The sequence below is a fragment of the Panthera onca genome, chromosome F1, assembly GCF_046562875.1.
Source record: "Panthera onca isolate mPanOnc1 chromosome F1, mPanOnc1 haplotype 2, whole genome shotgun sequence".
NCBI classification, from domain to species: Eukaryota; Metazoa; Chordata; class Mammalia; order Carnivora; family Felidae; genus Panthera; species Panthera onca.
The window spans coordinates 69,256,205-69,276,237 of record NC_138355.1 but is presented as its reverse complement, the minus strand read 5'-3'; the positions used below and the strand labels follow the sequence as shown (position 1 = coordinate 69,276,237).

At 54.8% G+C, this 20,033-nt stretch overlaps 1 long non-coding RNA gene across 1 annotated transcript; it reads left to right on the top strand.

Annotated features, from left to right (window-relative positions):
- The first annotated feature begins 13,147 nt into the window (after positions 1–13,147).
- On the top strand, positions 13,148–15,830 carry LOC144614884 (uncharacterized). Its single transcript, XR_013553146.2, has 3 exons — positions 13,148–13,347; positions 13,492–13,837; positions 15,045–15,830. It is a non-coding gene; the product is annotated as an uncharacterized LOC144614884 (long non-coding RNA).
- Positions 15,831–20,033: the final 4,203 nt, after the last annotated feature.

The following is a 20,033-nucleotide window of genomic DNA, read 5'->3' as shown; positions in this document are numbered from 1 at the left end:
GAACCAGCAGGGACTCTGGGCTCAGGCCAGCGAGGAACAGGAGGGCTTCTCGGGGGACACAGGGGCAGGGCCGGGAGGTCTGTGCTTGGAAGGGCCCGGGCCCCCTGCCCGCTCCAGGCACGGAGTGTGATGGAGCCTGGAAGCCAAGAAAGCAACGCTTTTCTAAAAACCCCCCAAATGCCCTGCAGAGAACTCCAGCAGCCTCCCGGCTGTGGCACTCAGGGCTTCCCCAGCCGAGAGCCGCCTCCCTGCCTGCACCCTAGGGTGCAGCCTGAGGACTCACAGGGCTGCCTGGCTCCTTTTTACATAAGAGGAAAACCAGGGGTCACCACACACGTGAGAAAGGCAGGCAAATGAGGATCCAAGGATGCTTTGCAACCGCCGGCCAGTGGCCCCAGGGGGTGCATCAGGGTGTTAAATCCCTGCAGCCCAGCGGGGTCCCATTCCATGAGGTCTCAGCCCGAAAACTCCAGAAACAGCCTGGGAAGCGTTATCTAGAGACACAGAAGGAACCACGAGACAACCGAAACCAGAAACAAGACATGTGGTTGCCTCTGGGAAGATGGATTGGGGCCAGCAGGACCCTGAGGGGTGTAAGTACGCGTTTGCTGTCCCGTGCATGGTGTGGTGCACTGTATATCTACGCTCTCGTATAGCGGCTACGTTTGATCACACACATGCTAGAAAGAAATCCGACCGGCCTGAATGTGCACCTGACTCACTTGGCCACCTTCTTCAAAAGCAGATCTGGTTCGGGACTTCTGGAAGCCTGAGATCACAGGACGTAGGACAGAGTAATGCGGGGACAGTAGAGTCACTGGCAAGGGCAGGGTGTGGGGACGGAAGGCAAGGACGCCCTATCCAGTGGAGGGAGGCTGACCTTTGGGGACCCTGGGCAGGAGGGCAGCCCCAGCCTGGGGCCTCAGTGTGAGGGTCTGCAGGACCACCGATGCTGGTAATTGTGAGATGCTAGAAAATACATGTGTCGTCTCTGCCCTGGGTTCCCTTGGAATTTCCTGGGTGAGAGGAGTGTCTTTTGTCCTAACGAAGTGGCTCTGGGAGGGCTCCTGGGTGGGGGCTGGTCACATCAGAAAGACAGAGCCCTGATTAGAAGCTGCTAATCTGTTTCTCCAGAGAGGGGAGAGGGGCTGGAAATGGACTCAATGATCCATCGTGCCTGCGTTGAGGAAGTTTCCATACAATCCCAGAGGTATGGGGTTCTAGAACTGCCAGGTGGGTGAATAGTCGGAGGAGTGGGGGGAGGGGCTGCCTGGACAGGGCATGAGGCCCTGCACCCCTTCCCCCTCACCTCGCCCCACACATCTCTTCTGGTACCCTGTATCGTTGCCTTGAGTAAGCTGTTGAACAGTAATTATTTTCTCAGTCTTGTGAGCTGTTCTAGCAAATTAATTGAACCCAAGGAAGGAGTCACGGGAACTTCTAATTTATAAGTGATCAGTCAGAAACACCAGAAACGCCTTAGATGTTTGCTGGCCTCTGGAGTGGGGGGCGGTCTGGTGGGAGCGAGCCCTTGCTGACAAGGGAGCATAAGGCAAGCTGAGGGCCAAACACAATCTAGCCCCCTCCTTATAGGTATCCATACCACCCGCCCCCCCCACCCCAAGTGGGATGTGTGACATTCCTCAGGGTCTCCTAGTCACCCAAGGACAAAGGAAAGGACAGAAAATAAACCGCTAACTGGTAGAGATCACAGTCCTGCAGGAAGTGAGTCTCTATCACTTTGCAAATGTCTTCGTAAATTACAAGAAAAAGGCAATCCCATCAATGGCTTAATCTCCAGAAACCTACAGACTCAGTTTCCTGGAGCCCCAACATCACCCTCCCCTGCACAGTGATGTGGGAACAAAGGCAGAAAGAAATGGCAGGTGAGATTAAATTTCCTTCTGACCTGCAGCCCATCGACAAATACTTGTGGCAAATGCAGAGCCTAACATTTCTCCAGGAAGCCCCTACTGTCCTAATGTTAATGCCTCACTAGAGGGAAAACAACCTTAGCCTGACCACAGCCTGACCACTCTTATGACCACGGCGTCCTAAGAGTCCTCTTTAGCAGATGAAAGTCCTTCTGGAGGCTTCCCTTTGGCCTTTTCCTCCCCCAGCTCCATAGTACGTAACTACTCAGTCCTCACAACCCCGGTGCGGCCCTTCCTACCCATAGGTCCTGTCCCTGTGCTTTACTAAAATCACCTTAAAAAAATTTTTTTTTTACATTTATTTACTTTTGAGAGACAGAGAGAGACAGAGCACAAGTGGGGGAGGGGCAGAGAGAGAAGGAGACACAGAACTCGAAGCAGGCTCCAGGCTCCGAGCTGTCAGCACAGGGCCTGATGAGGGGCTCGAACTCACAACCTGTGATATCATGACCTGAGCTGAAGTCGGACGCTCAACCGACAGAGTCACCTAGGTGCCCCAATAAAATCCCTTTTTGCACCAAAGATGTCTCAAGAATTCTTTGTTGGCCCTCAGCTCCGACCGCCCCCCCCTCCCCTGCCCCATTTCCCAAACCTCATCATTACCCTGTGGGATCTGACACTCTGTCCATGTAGGTAGTGTCATAACTGAACTGAACTATAGGACAGACACCCGGGGTCACAGCACAGTGCTTGGTGCGGGAGAGACACCTGTCCCCCCACGCCTGGTGTCAGAGTGCTGTGAGTGGGGCAGCAGGGAGGTGAGGGCTAGGCAGAGACACATGGTGAGAGAGAGAGAGAGAAACATGCCTGCCCAGTCATGCAGAGCAGTCGAGCTGAGAAGCAGTAGTTAGTGAGGAAGTGACTCAAGGCTACAACCACCCATCACTCACAAATGCCACAGGATGTCCTGCTCAGGGCACACCCAGGGCCTGTATCCCACACAGGTTCCGGGGGCTGGAACCACACTGAAGCCACTTGGGTGGCCTCTGTCCTGCAGCTCTGGGCTCCCTCTGCCTCCTCCTGTGGTCCCAGTGATGAGGGAGCGTAAGGCCAGCTGAGACCCGTAAAACCCCTTGCTAACCCTCCTTCCCTCCTTGGGTGGGATGCGGGTGACATTCCTCAGGCACTCCCCACTGCCCAAGAACAAAGGAGAAGGGAAAAACAATGGCTAACGATAGAGATCACAGTCCTGCGGGACAGGAGTCTCCATCAGTTTGCTACTGTTTTAAATATTTACAAGAAGGCTTTTTTTTTTTTTTTTTTTTTTTTTTTTTTCATTTCGTTGTCTGATTGCTGAGTCTGGGACTTCCAACAGTAGGTTAAACAACAGCGGTGAGAGTGGACATCCCTGTTGTGTTCCTGATCTCAGGGGGAACGCTCTCGGTTTTCCCCACTGAGGATGATATTAGCTGTGAGCTTTTCATGTATGGCTTTTATGATGTTTAAGTATATTCCTTCCATCCTGATTGTCTTGAAGGTTTTTATTCAGAAAGGATGCTGAATTTTGTCAAATGCTTTTTCTGCATCCATTGGCAGGATCATATGGTTCTTTTCTTTTACTAATGTGATGTATCACATCGATTGATTTGCGAGTGTTGAACCAGCCCTGCAGCCCAGGAATGAATCCCACGCGATCATGGCGAATAATTCTTTTTATATGCTATTGAATTCGATTTGCTAGTATCTTGTTGCGAATTTTTGCATCCATGTTCATCAGGGATATTGGCCCGTAATTCTCCTTTTTCGTGGGGACTCTGTCTGGTTTGGGAATCAAGGTAATGCTGGCTTCCTAGAAGGAGTCTGGAAGTTTTCCTTCCATTTCTATTTTTTGGAACAGCTTGAGAAGGATAGGTATTGACTATGCTTTAGATATCTGGTAGAATTCCCCAGGGAAGCCATCTGGCCCAGGATGTTTATTTGTTGGGAGATTTTTGATAACTGATTCCATTTCTTCACTAGTTATGGGTCTGTTCAAAATTTCTATTTCTTCCCGTTTGGGTTTTGATAGTGTGTGGGTGTCTAGGAATTTGTCCGTTTCTTCCAGTTTGTGGCATATAATTTTTCATAGTATTCTCTGATAACTGTATTTCTGAGGGATCGGTTGTGACAAACCCATTTTCATTTGCGATTTTATCTATTTGGGTCCTCCCTTTTCTTTTTGAGAAGCCTGGCTAGAGGTTTATCAATTTTGTTTATTTTTTCAAAAAACCAGCTCTTCGTTTCATTGATCTGTTCCACTGTTTTTTGTTTTTTGTTTGTTTGTTTTTTGCACTGTTGGTGGGAATGCAAACTGGTGCAGCTGCTCTGGAAAACAGTGTGGAGGTTCCTCAAAAAATTAAAAATAGAACTACCCTACGACCCAGCAATAGGAATTTATCCTGCTAGGAATTTACCCAAGGGATACAGGAGTGCTGATGCATAGGGGCACTCGTACCCCAATGTTTATAGCAGCACTTTCAACAATAGCCAAATTATGGAAAGAGCCCAAATGTCCATCAACCGACGAATGGATAAAGAAGATGTGGTTTATATATACAACGGGATAATACTTGGCAATGAGAAAGAATGAACTCTGGCCATTTGCAGCAACGTGGATGGAACTGGAGGGTATTATGCTGAGTGAAATAAGTCAGCCAGAAAAAGACAGATACCATATGTTTTCACCCCTATGTGGATCTTGAGAAACTTAACAGAAGACCATGGGGGAGGGGAAAGGGAAAAAAATACTAGTGTGTGTAACACTGTATATTAGCCAATTTGACAATAAATTATATATAAAAAAAATAAGGTCGGTTTTGTCTGATGTAAAAAAAATTATAAAGTTTTCTACGCTCTTTAAGAAAAAAAAATATTGACAAGAAAAAAGGCGATCTCCAGAAATCTATAGACTCCATTTCCTGGAGCCCTAACAGCACCCGCCCCTCCGCAGTGCTGTGGGGAACAAAGGCAGGAAGAAAACGTAGATAAAATTAAATTTATAACCTGCAGCCCGTTGATAAATACTTGAGGCAAATACAGAGTAGAACATTTCTCCAGGAACCCTACTGTCCTAAGGTTAATGTCTTACCAGAGGGAAAACAACCTTAGCTTGACAACAGCAGGACTCTGGTATCTTATATGAGTCCTCTTTAGCTCAGCAAAGTCCTTCCGGAGGGGCGCCTGGGTGGCTCAGTCCGTTAAGCGTCCGACTTCGGCTCAGGTCATGATCTCGCTGGCCCTGAGGTCGAGCCCTGCGTGGGGGTCTGTACTGACAGCTCGGAGCCTGGAGCTGCTTTGGACACAGATGTCTCCCTCCTCCACGCATGCTCTGTCTCTTTCTCTCAAAACTAAATAAAACATTAAAGGTTAAAAAAGAAAAAGTCCTTCTGGAAACCTCCCCCTCCCTTTTTATTCACCTCCTCCAACACCTAAGTATATAATTAATCACTCCTCAGGACCCCAGTGCAGCTCCTTCTGCCCGGGCTCCTGGGCCTCTGGTCTTTCTAGCCCCAAGTCCCTCCAGACCTTGAGAAGCCACAGTGGGGGAGAGGGGAGGCCAGGCCTGCCCCAGGCCAGCCTCTCTCTTTCCTCACACCCCCAGCCAGAGGAAACAGGCCTGTGGCTGCAAGTCAGAAGCCTCTGAGGTCCACAGAGGCCCTTTGCCGACCACAGCCGCCCCCCTGCACAGCCTGCGTCACAAACGGGCCACAAACGGGCCGCAAACGGGCCACGAACGGGCCAGCGCCTCCAGGGCGGCCCAGACCCGCAAGGTTGCTGACCTCAGAAGCCCAGGCTGGTCTCCCCACAGGGCCCGGGGACCCTGAGAGAGACGGTGAGCTGGAGGAGCCCCGGGGAAACCGCTCTCCTTCCCCTCGGGGCTTGAAGGCCATTCTCCCAGGGCAGCTTCACGGCCACTTTCCTCCTTGCTCTCAACCACCCAGCAGCCATTCCGGCGACATCTCCTCACAACCCAGAGAAGCCCACCGGTGCCCGCTCCCCATGCAGGAGACCCACACGGGACACCAGCCCTTCCTGCCCTGCTTCCTTTGTCACAGGATTCTGGTGGGTCTGGGCTGGGCGGGTTCTCGGCATCTCTCTTCGAGGGGCGGGGAAGGACAGACCATGACACCCCTTCAGGCCTCTGCCCACCCCAGGGGCGCAGGCCCCACCACAGGGTCCCTCAGGGAGAGGGTGGGCTCTACGGATCCCCAGCCGCAGCCCCTGAGAACGTGCCCGTGGATCTTTGAGCCCCCTCCGTGGGGACACACAGGGGACAAGAGACCCAGAAGGAGAGTTAACTGGGAAATAGCTCCCCACTCGGAGGGGTCCATCCCAGTCCCTTACACCTGAGAGGGACCCCCCGCAGCCCCGTTGCCCACCTGCCCCCACCCCCTGGGCTAAGCCCGTCCCTCCCACTCGGGTTGAACATCTGCTCACCCCTCCAGAAGCAGCTCAAATGACCCCAGCAGCCTGCCCCAGTGCTCTTGCCCTCCCCCTTCTGGGGGGATCCCCAGGTTGGTGGCAGGAGATTATGATCCTGAGCCCGAACACACGCCCTGGGCAACATGGCTTCTGTGGTGACCCGTGGGCTTCGGGCTGGAAACCCTCCTGGACGTGCTGTGGCCACAGTCAGCTGCTGGGAGAGCGGCTTTAGGACCAGACCCAGTGAGAATCTCATCTTTTTCACTCATTCAGTGCGTGTCCCGGGACAAATGGCTCCATGGACCTGAGCCAGTGAGCTCTCAATACGGAGGGATTTGGAGACGCTCCAGGGGTCACTGGGTTAATCACCGGGACTGTGTGGGGCCAGTGAGGTCACCAATGCTCCAGAAAGCCTCCAGTTGTATCCAGAATGCCCGTCTCCAGGAGAAACCTCCTGCGTCCGGAATGTGTTGGCTTTACTCCTGAGCAGATTCCCAGCAGCTCCCCGTCCAGACTCTACATTTTCCCTTTTTCCCACCCTGTACTTCCCTCTGCCTCCACTTTCCAGGTTCATGGTCCTTGCCTCGGTTTCTTTGAAGAAATGTCCCAAGAGCCTCCGTATTCTTCTGCCTCCGAAAGTCAGATTAAACCTGTCCCACGTGCTTGTGTGAAATCACCGGCTGAACCTGCAGCAGCCCCGTCCTGTCCGGGAGGGTCCTGGTGAAGAATCGGGCTGGGACCCAGAGCGGGGCTCCCCTGGGAGAACCTGGTCCTGTTCCTGGAAGGGATCCTGAGCAAGCCTCCCGGGAGGGGAGCCGTGTGGACCGCAGACACAGCTGTGTCCCTGGGGACCCGGGGGAAGGGGCCCGGACTCGCTGGGGGAACGGGTGGTAGGAGGAGGCTGGGAAGCAGGTCAGTTCCACAGATGGAGCAGACAGAGTGGGGACGTCCCGCCTCCTGGGGAGCCCGGCCCTCGTCATGTTAAGGGGGGCGGGGCACAGGCTTCAGCGTCCCCCGCGTGCAGGGCCCTGTGCAGGGGGCTCCGCGCCTTCTCCAGGACCCCCTGTGGCTCCGCGGTTCTCTCCTCCCCACCTGCTCTACAGAGGTGCGGGCACCCGCACCAGGACGCGCGGGAAGAAGGTCGGGATCCGAGTGGGAGGGGCCGCAGATGACAGACCACAGGCTCTGTGACCCGCCTTGTGTGCACCCCCAGAACAGGCCAACTCGGCCATCCCGTTCCTGCTGCCTACGGAGGTGGTCCAACTGGAGAGAGGCGGCAAGGGCTCACGTCTGGGGACGGGGACTTTGGGATTCGTGAGGACACAGGGAGACTCCTGGGGGCCGGGGCGTCCCTGTCCTGACCCCTGCTGCTTATGTGGAGTGTTTCTTTAACTCATTCACCTATAGGTTTATGCTGTGATCTCTCTGTATTATTCCCACAACTGGGAAGGTCTTTTTTAATTTAATTTAATTTTTTATTTTTATTTTATTTTATTTTTTTTTAAAGGGAGGGTCTTTAACAGAGAACACTGTGGACAACTTTTGAGCATAAATTGTTCCCAATATTTTTGGTTTTTCCGCCTTGGGCTTTATTCACAGATGTGAGTGACGAGGAACATGCTGGGAACAATTCACACTTCTCCCTACTTACCGCCCTTGTGTGTCTAGAACACCAGTAACTTGGAACATGAGCCCAGGTTTCTGAGCTGCTTGTATTTTCTCTTTTCTGATTTTCTACACTCATCCCTGAACATGATCCACTGGAAAATCCCGTCATATTTGGGTGGTGAGACCACTACATTTTGCAGAGAGAGGGTCCCTGAGGGAGAGACTACTAAGACTCAGGGGGGCCTGGGGGAACCGGAGGGGCCACAGGCCCCTTCTTCCAGAGCCTGTGAGGACCTGCTGTCCCTGCGGACGAGGAGCCGTGCACGTCTTTCCGTTTGGGGCCCCTCGTCCTGCTCCACAGCAGCAGCTCCTGTGCCACCGGGACCCAGAGCCAGCCCCCCCCCCCCCCCCGGGGCAGGAACAGGTGCACGGGGTGGGGGGTGGGGGGCAGCGGAGCAAAGACGCACCTCACGCAGGGGGAGTAAGCAGAGGGATGGGGGAGACAGCACACAGGCAGGGGTGCGGAAAGGGGGTGAGAGCTGAGTTTGGCTCCAGGGGTGGGAGGGGCAGAAAGGTCCAGGGACTCACAGAGAATCCCCGGGAAGGAGAAGCATCGCCATTGGGGGGGGGGGGGGGCTAGATTGGAGAGAGGGGAAGGAACCCCGAAGGCCTGGTGCCCGGCTCAGCGCGGAGCTTTGTCCTGAAAGTGGCGTCTCCCAGGCAGGCGACGAGCGGACGCTGGCGTAGCAGGAGCCCATAGCACCTCTGCTCCAAAAGACAGGAGTGAGAATTCCGCGCCCCTCATGCCGGGAACCCCGGATGAGAGCATTGCCGCTCTTCCCGCTGGAGTCGGACCCTGAACAGGTCAGCAGGGACCCGTCTGCTGCGTCTCCCCCATTTCTCTGACCTCGTGCCCCGCCCCCACTCTGAGGAGCCTCCCGCAGAACTCACCCTCCCCGCTCGCACCCGGAGTCCCCGATGCAGGCAAACCGGGTGCCGGCGTGTGGACACGCTGAGCGACAGCGGCCTGGCCGGGCCGGGCCGGCCTCTCCCTCCAGCCCCTTCTCTCTGTCCCCACAGGGCAGCTCCTGGACGCCCCCCCACCCCCACCCCCGCTCCTGTCTGGTGACCCCTGTTTGGTCGCAGCGGCAGGACCACGAGCAGGCACCGACCGCGAGCTGTTCAGGGTGCACCGTCTGCCCCCAACCGGACCCTCCCACGGTGGACTCCTTCCTTCCACGCCTGCTCCTGAGCTCCTACTGGGTGCACAGATCCCTGCAGGAAGCACCCAGCCCGGGCTCCGCCCCGCTCACTGTACTGGGAGGAGAAAGGCAGTGGGCGGTGCCCACAACACAGAGGGGGAGGGGCTCTGGAGCAAAGAGCAGGTGGGGGGAGGCTCAGGGCCTGGGAGTGTGGTTTCAAGGTCACACCAGGAGGTCGGGGCGGCCTCCCCAGGACCCCTCTGAGAGGAGACCAGAGGAGGTGAGGAGTGACCGTGGACATCTGGGGAGCTGCTCTCCGCGCAGAGGTGACAGCCCGTGTCATGGCCTCAGGCGGGACCTGGGCTGTTGTGTTCCAGGAGCCAGAGGTCAGGTGCCCAGAGCATACGTGAGCCCAGACAGGACAGTTGGGAGATTGGGATCAGACAGGTATCAGGGAGCCAGATCGGGTCCATCCTGACCTAGAATCCTGGGATCCCAGGGCCAGAAGGGCCTCGGAGCTGCCCCATAACCCACCACCCGCTGGACGGCTGAGGAACCAGGGAACAGGAGGGACGCACGCCCCCGAAGCACCGGGAGAGAACTTGCCCCCTGAACGCCTTTCTCAGACCCGGGTCTGGCCGGAGCTGACCTGGCCTGGCCCGGTGCAGGGCTGTGCCGTCCACCTTCAGGGTCCGGGAGAGACCTGCTCCCTGGGCCCTGCAGGCGGGGCTGGGAGACCGGGCCGCGCGCGGCCGCCGCTGCAGCTCCTTCCGCCAGGGGGCGCTGCCGGCACAGCTTTGCCCGCAGGCCCTGCACCTGCTGAGGCTGAGACTCAGGGGCGCCCCTGGCCCGCGCCCTGACCCTGACCCTGACCGCAGCCCAGCCCGTGCGCAGGGCCCTTCCCAGCCTCGCTGCCCGGGTCTCCGTGTCTGCCTCCGGTTGGGCCCCGGGAAGAGGCCTGAGGGCAGCCAGCCCGGTTTGCAGGGCGGAGGGGGGAGGGGGATGAGGAAGGGCGGCCCCAGGGCGGCCTGGGCAGGTGCAGGGTGCACAGTCAGCTTGTCCCCCGCGCTCCCTGGGACGGGCCCTTGTCGGTTCCTCTTGTGTTTGCCGCTGCGGGTTCCCCGGGGGCTCATTGGGAGCCAGGGAACAGGGCAGGGGGTAGGAGCGAGGGCAGCAGAGTAGAGAGCAGGGAAGAGTGGGGTGACAGGCGGCCCTTAACCTGCCAGAACCACTGGGAAAGGTGCCATGGCCCCACCCCCATTCACAGGGCTTGTCCCTCTCAAAGACAACAGCCCAGGCAGGGGAAACTGAGGCACCACAGGACAGGGCCGGCTGCCAGGTGCCCTCCTCTCCTGCCCCTCATTCCTGGGTGTCCTGGATGAGAGTCGTGTGGAGGACGCCCCCCTCCGGCCCTGCTCTGTGGACACACTGGGTTTCCGGGGCTGGGGGCGGGGGGGGGGGTTGCTGCTGCCACACCCCCCTGATCAACGCTGTAGGTCCCGGCCACGCCCACCTGCACACACCTGCTGGGAGAGCAGAGGCGGCCCACACCTCGTCCACCTCACTGCTGGACAGCTGACGACGGGGACGGGCAGGACAGGGCGATGCAGGCGGAGGCCAGCACGGGGTCTCTCCCACCCATGAGCCCAGCGCCGCCTCTCTCTCCTGCCCCCACCCGGCCTGGCTCTCTGGGCCTTGAGGCCTCCCCTGCAGATCTGAAGTTTGGTGCGTCTTACTAGCTGGCCCGAGGCTAAGAATAAGGCATCTCTCAGGCTGACTGTGCCCTGTGTGCAGAACAACCAGTGTCCCTGGACCTGAGGTCCCAGAGCCGGGGGTGGGGTGCCCTCAGGGTCCTCAGTCTTTCCTCTTCAAATTCTTCCTTCCTCTGCCTGGATTCTGCTGCTAGGTCAGCCCCCCAGGCCCCCCGATGCTGGGAAGGGGGCGCCCACGGGCCGGCCCCACAGGGAGGTCCCGGGGACGAGGCGGTACCGGGTTCTGGTCCAGGTTCTGGTCTTACCAGTTTGCAGACAGGAACGAGAGTATGAACACAACATTAACAATCACAGGGAAACACTATGTGTGACTACACATTAATCCATTTTAAAATGTAAGTCAAATACTGCCTTTCTAGGAAATCGTATTGGCAAAACTCTTTTAAGAAGGGGCAGGAATCCTGGCGAAACCCACTGACTTATAAGAAGTTAGAAAGGTGGCTTCCGGGCACCCCCGTGCAGCCACCCTCAGGGCTCTCTGAGAACGGTGCCTAATGCAGGGGTCACACTCTGTGTGGCACCACAGTGGTGTGGTCTGGGGGCAGGGGAGCCGGTGTGGATGTCTCCCTGTCTCCAGGAAAAAACCCAGCAGGACTCCCTGGATGGCTCCCTGTCCCCATGGGGTCCCTGACCCTAACCAGGAAGCCACAGTGACCGTTGGGTGGCAAAGAGGAGAGAATCAGGCTGGGGGAAGACCGTAGCAGAGCAGCTGTCTCCCCGTTGAGAAATACTCATGTCATCATTTCCCCGAGGCCGGAGTAGGAAGGAGGCACAGCTCAGAGAGAAGAGCATTATTTCAAATAGTGGCAGTGTTTCCAGCCCCCAACTGGAGGTCGGAAGACTTTGCGTGAGCGCCACAGAGGGTCCCCTGCTTTGTGCGTCCCAGAGGGGACAGCGTCTCGGGGCTACTGGGACCCTGTGTGTACTTAGTAACTCTGAGCTCAGGCTTCTTACCTGGCCTCCCTGAGCCTCGGTTCCTCACAGGCAGAAGCAGGGTAGGGTGACCCAGACTTGGTAGCCTGGCCCCCGCCCTTGGCCCCAGAGCCCCCCCCCCCCCCCCAGGGTGGAGAGAGGGGCTGAGCTCTGCAGTCAGACCCCCTGCATCCCAAAGTCTGGTTCTGCCACCTTTGGCCCTAAGATTTGGGGCACATTGTCCCAGATCCTGGAACACCGGCTGTCCCTTCCTGAGCTTTGTTTTGCCTCACCTGTCAAATGGAGAGAATGACACCTAGGCCAGATGTTACTTGGGACATCAAATGACCCTGTGCAGCTTCCGAGCAGGGCCTGACACGGGACCCAGCTCCCTCGTGTGTGTGGAATGACATATTGTTTCCTCATTGACAGTTTTTCTCATGATCCAGCAGTTTGCGAATAGAGAAGGGGTTCCTGTGTGGCCTGAGGGGTTGAGGTGACACAGGGATGGCACCCGTTCCTACGGGCCCCCCGCCTCTGTCCTCTGAGCACGCAAAGGGCAGGGATGCGTGGAGTGAGCAGAAACGGGTTGGGTGCACGAGCAGGAAGGACGGTCGTCCTCACAGGTGCAGACACATGCAAATAAGATTCTGCTCGCCCTGTTTGCCTAGCAAAGGAGCACAGTCGGGTCTGTTTTGTTGACAGTCCTGAGTGCGGGGACACCCAGCACACCTGCTCCACTCCTGCCCAGCCCCCGGCCCTCCCTGTGCCCGTCCCCCCCAGCCCCCTGCCCCTATCACCCTGGCTGTCCCCCGCCCTCCCAACGCTTCCTACCCCCCACCCCACCCCGCACTTTGCATCTGCTGCCAACAACTGGTGGCACCAACCGGCCTCCCCCCACCTGCTGAGCTATAGGCATACGGATTTGAAAAATAAGTTTTTGTTTTTCTGATGAGAATAATCCATGTTGATTATTTAAAATTCGGAAAAACATAGAAACTGACACAGAAGAACGAAAACCACTTGTTATCACGCCTCCCAGAGCCAATCTTTATTGAGTCATAATAGACACACAGCGTGTGTGACTGTATGCACGTTGTGAAAATGTCACCACATGAGGACAGTTAGCACCTCCACACCTCGCGTCGTGGTGGTGCCGTGACACTTAGGATCCGCCCTCTCAGTGCCCTTCTGGTCTGTAGCGCAGTGGTATTTTTTTTTTCTTAATGTCGGCTATTGTTTTTTTTAAGTTTGTTCATTTTGAGAGGGAGAGACAGCACGAGCAGGGGAGGGGCAGAGAGAGAGGGAGGGAGAGAGAGAAGCCCAAGGAGGCTCCTCCCTGTCATCGTGGAGCTGGATACGGGGCGAGGACCCACAGACCGCGAGATCGTGACCCCAGCCGAGGCTGGACGCCCAACCGACTGAGTCACCCAGGCGTCCCTATAACACGGCAGTATTAATTTTAGTCACCAGGCTGTGCCTTAGATCCTGGGACTTACTCATTTCAGCCCTGCAAGCGTGAGCTGCCTCCCCACCCCAGCCCGTGGCTGCTGGCAACCACGCTCTAGTCTAGGGCCGGGCGTTCAGCTTTTAGTCTTGCTTTTTTTAAAAGTTTTTATTTAAATTCCGGTTGGTTAACACACAGTGTATTGTTGGTTTCAGGTGTACAATGTGGCGATTCAACGTTTCCTTATGTGGCCCCGGTGCTGATCACAGGTGAGTGTAACAGGTGTGGATCCACACGTAAGTGAGCGCATTGAGTCTGTCTTTCTCTCTGTCGCACTTAGTTCGCCTAACACATGGCCCTCGATGTCCGTCCATGTGGTCATGAAACGGCCACCTCCTTCTTTTTGTGGCTGACTAGGACTCCCTGTGGTGTGTATGTCCCGTGATCTGCCCATCCCGCTCTGGACCCTGGGGTGCGCGCGCGTCTTGGCTGTTGCGACTATGCCGCCGTGAATGTGGGGAGGGGGCAGAGTCTCTGAAATCTGGATTCCAGTGCCCTCAGGTAAATACCCAGACGTGAAACTGTGGGGTCGTATGGCATTTCTATGTTTTAGTTTTTTGGGGAAACTCCACAGTGTTTTCCACAGTGGCTGTGCCAGTTTGCCCCTCGTGTCTTTGCTCGTTGCCCCTTGTGTCTTTGCTCGTTGCCCCTTGGGTCTTTGCTCTTTGCCCCTTGGGTCTTTGCTCTTTGCCCCTTAGGTCTTTGCTCGTTGCCCCTTGTGTCTTTGCTCGTTGCCCCTTGTGTCTTTGCTCGTTGCCCCTTGGGTCTTTGCTCGTTGCCCCTTGGGTCTTTGTTCGTTGCCCCTTGGGTCTTTGCTCTTTGCCCCTTGTGTCTTTGCTCGTTGCCCCTTGGGTCTTTGCTCGTTGCCCCTTGGGTCTTTGCTCTTTGCCCCTTGGGTCTTTGCTCTTTGCCCCTTGTGTCTTTGCTCGTTGCCCCTTGTGTCTTTGCTCGTTGCCCCTTGGGTCTTTGCTCGTTGCCCTTGGGGCTTTGCTCTTTGCCCCTTGGATCTTTGCTCTTTGCCCCTTGGGTCTTTGCTCTTTGCCCCTTTTGTCTTTGCTCTTTGCCCCTTGTGTCTTTGCTCTTTGCCCCTTGGGTCTTTGCTCTTTGCCCCTTGGGTCTTTGCTCGTTGCCCCTTGGGTCTTTGCTCTTTGCCCCTTGTGTCTTTGCTCGTTGCCCCTTGTGTCTTTGCTCGTTGCCCCTTGTGTCTTTGCTCTTTGCCCCTTGGATCTTTGCTCTTTGCCCCTTGTGTCTTTGCTCTTTGCCCCTTGCGTCTTTGCTCTTTGCCCCTTGGGTCTTTGCTCGTTGCCCCTTGGGTCTTTGCTCGTTGCCCCTTGGGTCTTTGCTCTTTGCCCCTTGGTTCTTTGCTCGTTGCCCCTTGTGTCTTTGATTCCAGCTACGCTACTGGGCGGGAGGTGATTCCGTGGTTTTGATTTGCGTGTCCCTGAGGAAATACATGTTGAGCTGGGCCATCTGGATGTCACCTTCAGAACAGTGTCTCCTCAGGGCCTCTGCCCATTATTTAGTCAGTCGCAGGCATTCACATACAGTTCCTCTGGGTACGTTTTCCTGTACATTTTAAAATAAAATGAAAACAAAAAAGCTAGCCTTTAGATAAAGTACTGGTCTCCAAAGTGTGTTATATGAGATGATCCAGTGAGAGATGCAAAGAAAATACAAGAATGTCTATCTATACTTTCATTTTGATCAGGGAAAAAAACCCCACTTCGAGCATGTAATAGAATTTCACTGGCACCCTGGCCTGATCTGTCTGTCACCCAGTGACAGTGAACAGCCCGGGAGGAGCCCTCCCACCCACTGGCTGGACTCCAGATTCTTGCTGTCTGGGGGGCACGGATATCACTGACCGAACCAGCACAGAAAGGTGGCATTGCCAAAAAAGATCCCCTCCCAGGATTCATGGCTTGAAGACGGCACACCTAAGCGAAGAAGAAGAAAAACCAGAGCTGGCTTGTCCCACGCCTGGCGTGAGCTCTCCGTCTCCACGCTATGATGCAAAACAGACCACCAACTGAATCAGACAAGGAGCTCATCACAGATTCAGACTTGTTTATATCTCCAGGATGAGATCTCTCTGACTAGCCTCCAAATGTATTTCTAACAGACTCGGATGTTTGTTGTGACGTTGCCTTAAAATAGACGAGGAATGTAAACAGTCTAAGCTTCCCTACCTTCCCCTGGCCTGAATCCTTGAAATCAAAAATCCACACTTGCACAATATTCAAGAAGACGGAAGTATGGCTGTGCCCCTACTCCCATCATACGTCTCTTCTAAACCCATTCTGAGCCTTGAGGGATTAGCTAATGTTGTACGAAGCCATCACAAACTGTGAGATCTTAACATACTGTTTGTTTCCTGGGTATGGATATCTTATATTTTCTAGGTTGTAATTTTTGGTGTATGCTTTGAAATGTGCAATTCCCAAATTGACAAATATATTGTGAGATTGTCTGCTTAAAATCTTTTAACATACGTTTTGCAATCTTGCCATAAATGATGAACCACGAACATAGACTTTATTTCTTTGCCTCTCTACCTCCTAAAGATTTGGAAGGTTAACATCCCATTTTCAATTTTTTAAAAGTTTATTTTATTTACATTGAGAGAGAGAGAGAGAGAGAGAGAGAGCAAGAGGGGGAGGGGTAGAGAGAGAGAGTCCTCAGCAGGTTCTGTGCCATCGGCGCAGAGCTCGACGTGGGGCTCCATCTCACCAACCTTGAGATCATGACCTGATCAGAAATCAAGGGTCTGATGCTTAACTGACTGATGCTCTGGGCGCCCTTCCTAGTTTAATTTTAATTTTACTAGTGGTGTCCTATAAATAATAAATAAGGAACTTATTATATATATATATTTATATATTTATATAATATATATATTTTTATATATTATAATATATATTATATGTAATTATATATATGATTATATATATTATTATATATTTATAATATATAATATTTATATATATATTTATTTATATATTTATATATATATAAATAATAAATAAGGAACTACTCTGTCTCTCGTTATCGACGCTACGAACAGACCTCTATTTCTGTTCCTGGGTTTTGTGAGAACAAATCCCATTTTCTTTCTCCTACTTCTCAGTTTTTGCTGATGTAACTTGGGGTTTTACACAGTTTATACTTCTTGAGTCTTGTGTACTTCGTGTCTTCCTTTCCAGAAATTTAGAAATATTAGAATGACACGTCTGGTTCCCTAGCAGCCGGGGAGGCACGTGCTGAACTAGACCCATGCTCAAGTTTCGCTACGAGACAGAGGTTGAGGGTCAGGATCTTGCGTGCTGAGCTGGGGGTTGGACGTGGAAAGCCTCAGGAAAGTGGGAGCTAGGGGTGTTTAGGCTGCTAACGTTATTCTAAAGCAATGTTACAACCAATATCTGTGTCCTTTAGAAATATAGTAGTGCCCCCTCACCCACGGGAGATGCGTCCCGAGACCCCCGGTGATGCCTGAGGCCACAGAGTCCCAAACCCCATGGAGACTGTATTCGCTCCTGTGCACACACACCTGTGATGAAGGTTGGTTTACAAGTCAGGCACAGAGATTAACAATACTAACGAACGAAAACAGGACAATCATAACCGTGTACTATCATAAAAGCTACGTGTATGTGCTTTCTCTCCCAAAATATCTCACTCTCCTCCTTCCGAGGATGGTGTCAGATGATAAAATGCCCATGTGACGAGGGGAAGGGAGGCGAAGGACGCAGGCGTTGTGATATGGCGTTAGGTACGGCTGTCACAAGGAGAGTCATCTGCCTCCCGACTGTGATGACGGCAAAGAGTGAAACCACGAACAAGGGGGCCTACTATACTCTCTGTACTCTGGACTCTCTCTACTGTACTCTCGTGGGCTGCCGTGAGAGAGATCTAATCGTGGTGACCTAAACAAATGATGGGGTTGTTTTTCTCTGGTGTTCAGAAAAAGCCTGTAGGCAAGCAGGTCAGGGCAGGAGTGGTGACTCTGCGAAGCATCGAGGTCCCAGGCTGCTTGTATTTTTCTGTTCCTCGGTGTGTGGCTTCTGTCCTCAAGGTCGCAAAATGGCTGCTGTAACTCTAGCCATCTTGTTGCAAGTTCCAGATGCCACAAAGAAGAAAAGAGGGGGAGGGTGAGAGGGCTTTTCCTCGAGCTCCCCCCCACGGAATTCCTGTATTTCATCAGCCCTCCCTTGTCGTACAAAGGTCTGGGAAATATCAGTTTCCAATGGTGTATGTGAGTTCCCTTTTTTTCCACAGCCTTGTCAACGCTGAACATGATTATCCTGAATGTCAATTTGATATATGGAAGTGGTATTCTCTTCCACTTCTTCTTTTTTTTTTTACGTTTATTTATTTATTTTGAGAGAGAGAGAGAGCATGCACATGAGTGGTGGATAGGGAGAGAGAGAGAGAGAGAGAGAGAGAGAGAGGGAGACAATCCCAGGAAGGCTCCACACTATCAGCACAGAGCCCGGCTCGGGGTTTGAACTCACGAACCGTGAGATCATGACCCGATCTCGGAATCAGCAGTCGGACGCTCAACCGACTGAGCCCCCCAGGTGCCCCTCTCTTTCATTTCTTATTTCGGTGATGATCCGTGAATTTGAGCATGTTTTTGGAAGTCAGCTTGTTGTCTCTGGCAAAAAGGAATTTGCGCAGGGAAAAGCCTCCTCTCTTCTCCACCGTCCGTACCCCCCCTCGCCCCCCCATCCCAACTGGCCACACAAGACTTGACTTGTAGAGGGTGTTCAGGCCTGGGGACGTATGACAAGTGGACTGAGGCAAGGCGGACAGGTTCTGTGACAAAGCCTCTGAGGGAGAAACCGAGATTCTTCTGGACAGAGTCAAATTCAAACTAAGGAGAAAAGACCAAGGGAGATGCTTGCTGGGCAGAGTCACGAACTCTGGGTGAGGAGAGACAGAGAAGTGGTTGTTTACGAGGTTCTGGGAAATTTGATTCCATTCCCATATGTGGTTCCTGAGGAGCCAGTCTGTCTGGGGTCATGTCCCCAGCGGGGAGGAGCGGCCATGGAGGGAGGAGGGAGGACGTCAGCTCAGTCCCCGCTGAAGGCTTGGCTGATCCACGCTGCTGCAGGGTCATCCAGCCTGCAGGGGAGGGGGGGGATGGTAAGCAGGCGCCTTTTGAGCTCCTCTCCAACATAAAAGCCCTCGCACCCCGATGAGTGACACGTGTGCCACTGAAAAACCAGCGCCTCTTGGAACGTCATCTTCAATGTAACGCAGACGTGAACTTGATTGAACTTGGCCTGAATCCCTCTTTCACGGCCCGCGACGACCACAGGCCGTCAGGCCGGTAATGTTTGAGGTTTGCAGCCTCGCTGTCCTGCCCGTGGCTTCTCCACTGCGGACCCCAGGTACGCGCGTTGCACGGGTGCCCCGTGGGCGCCCCGCAGAAGTGCTCGCCTGGGCTAATCCACCGGCTGGTGAGGTGACCCCAGCGGCATCTGGAGGCCGCGGCAGGGCAGGGGGGGGTGCTGCCCGCGTGCCTGACCGCCTCGGTGCCAGGGCGACCCCTCCCGACAAGTGGCCCTCCTCAGGGGCGGTCCAGCCCCCGCACTCTGACTGCTGGTCTCCTCCTCCGGCCGGTCAGCCTTCTTCAACCTCTGCAGTCCTGGTGGACACCATTCTCTCCGTCCCATCACGTCATCGTGGAGGAGTCCTATAGGTCCTTGCACATTCCGCCTCCCGAGGCGGGAGAGGGGACGATCGACCACCATGTTCGCCTGTGACGCGGGGCTGCCCTGTCCTGTGGGATCTCGCACTCTGTCCTCTCTCCAAGGGCGGTGCAGAACTCTTCTCTGGGCACCTGCCACGGTCCTGTAACTTTGTGGTCCCTTATGGCTCTGGCCCTGAGGGGCGCCGGCTTGTCAAATACGGCTTTATCTGTCCAACCCAGCCCGGCGGGGTCTCCCTGTACCCACAGGAGGGGCTGGGGGTTCAAGCTGTGACGTGTGCAGCTGTTGTTTGGTCCAACCCGGCGGCCCCCGGGGCCTTAGAGCTGGTCGCTCACACGGCCTGCCTGCGGAAGGTCAGGGCCACCCCTGGGATCACAGCCCGTGCACCTGCAGAGGGCGCCCTTTGGTAGATGCTCTTCCCCTTTCAGGCGGAGAAGAGTTTATCGACTAAGGTCTTTACCGGTCTGTCTGAAACTACCCCTCACTCGGACACCCCGTTTCCTGGCCTGGATTCCTGGACTCCCAGGTGGGGTCTGCTTCCGGTGTCGGTGTTGAGAACACCCTCTTTTGCCTTGACTTAAAACAAGCCGTTAGGGGCTTTCCGCCTTCCCGGCTGCAGGCAGGGCTCGGGTCGTCCGAATCTACTCCACATACCCCACGACTCCCAGGCGCTAAGAGCAGTGCTCTGTCCCGTGACAGCTCCGTGCCCCAGCCCGCGTGCACGGAGACGAGTTCGCGGCCATTGTATGGGACGGTGCCCCTGACACAGTGGGTCCGAGGCCCCTTCCGGGCCCGGGGGTGGACGCTGTCCGTCCTTCCCTCAGAAGGCTGCTCCGCACAAATGTAACTTCAGGGGCTCAACGTACCCGCGGTGCCCCCCTCCCCGCCCCGCCCCGGTCCCTGAACCCCACCCACGTCCCCACCCAACCCAGCCATCGACGAATTACCACCAACCTTTCTTCCTCCTCAAACAGCTGCCCCGA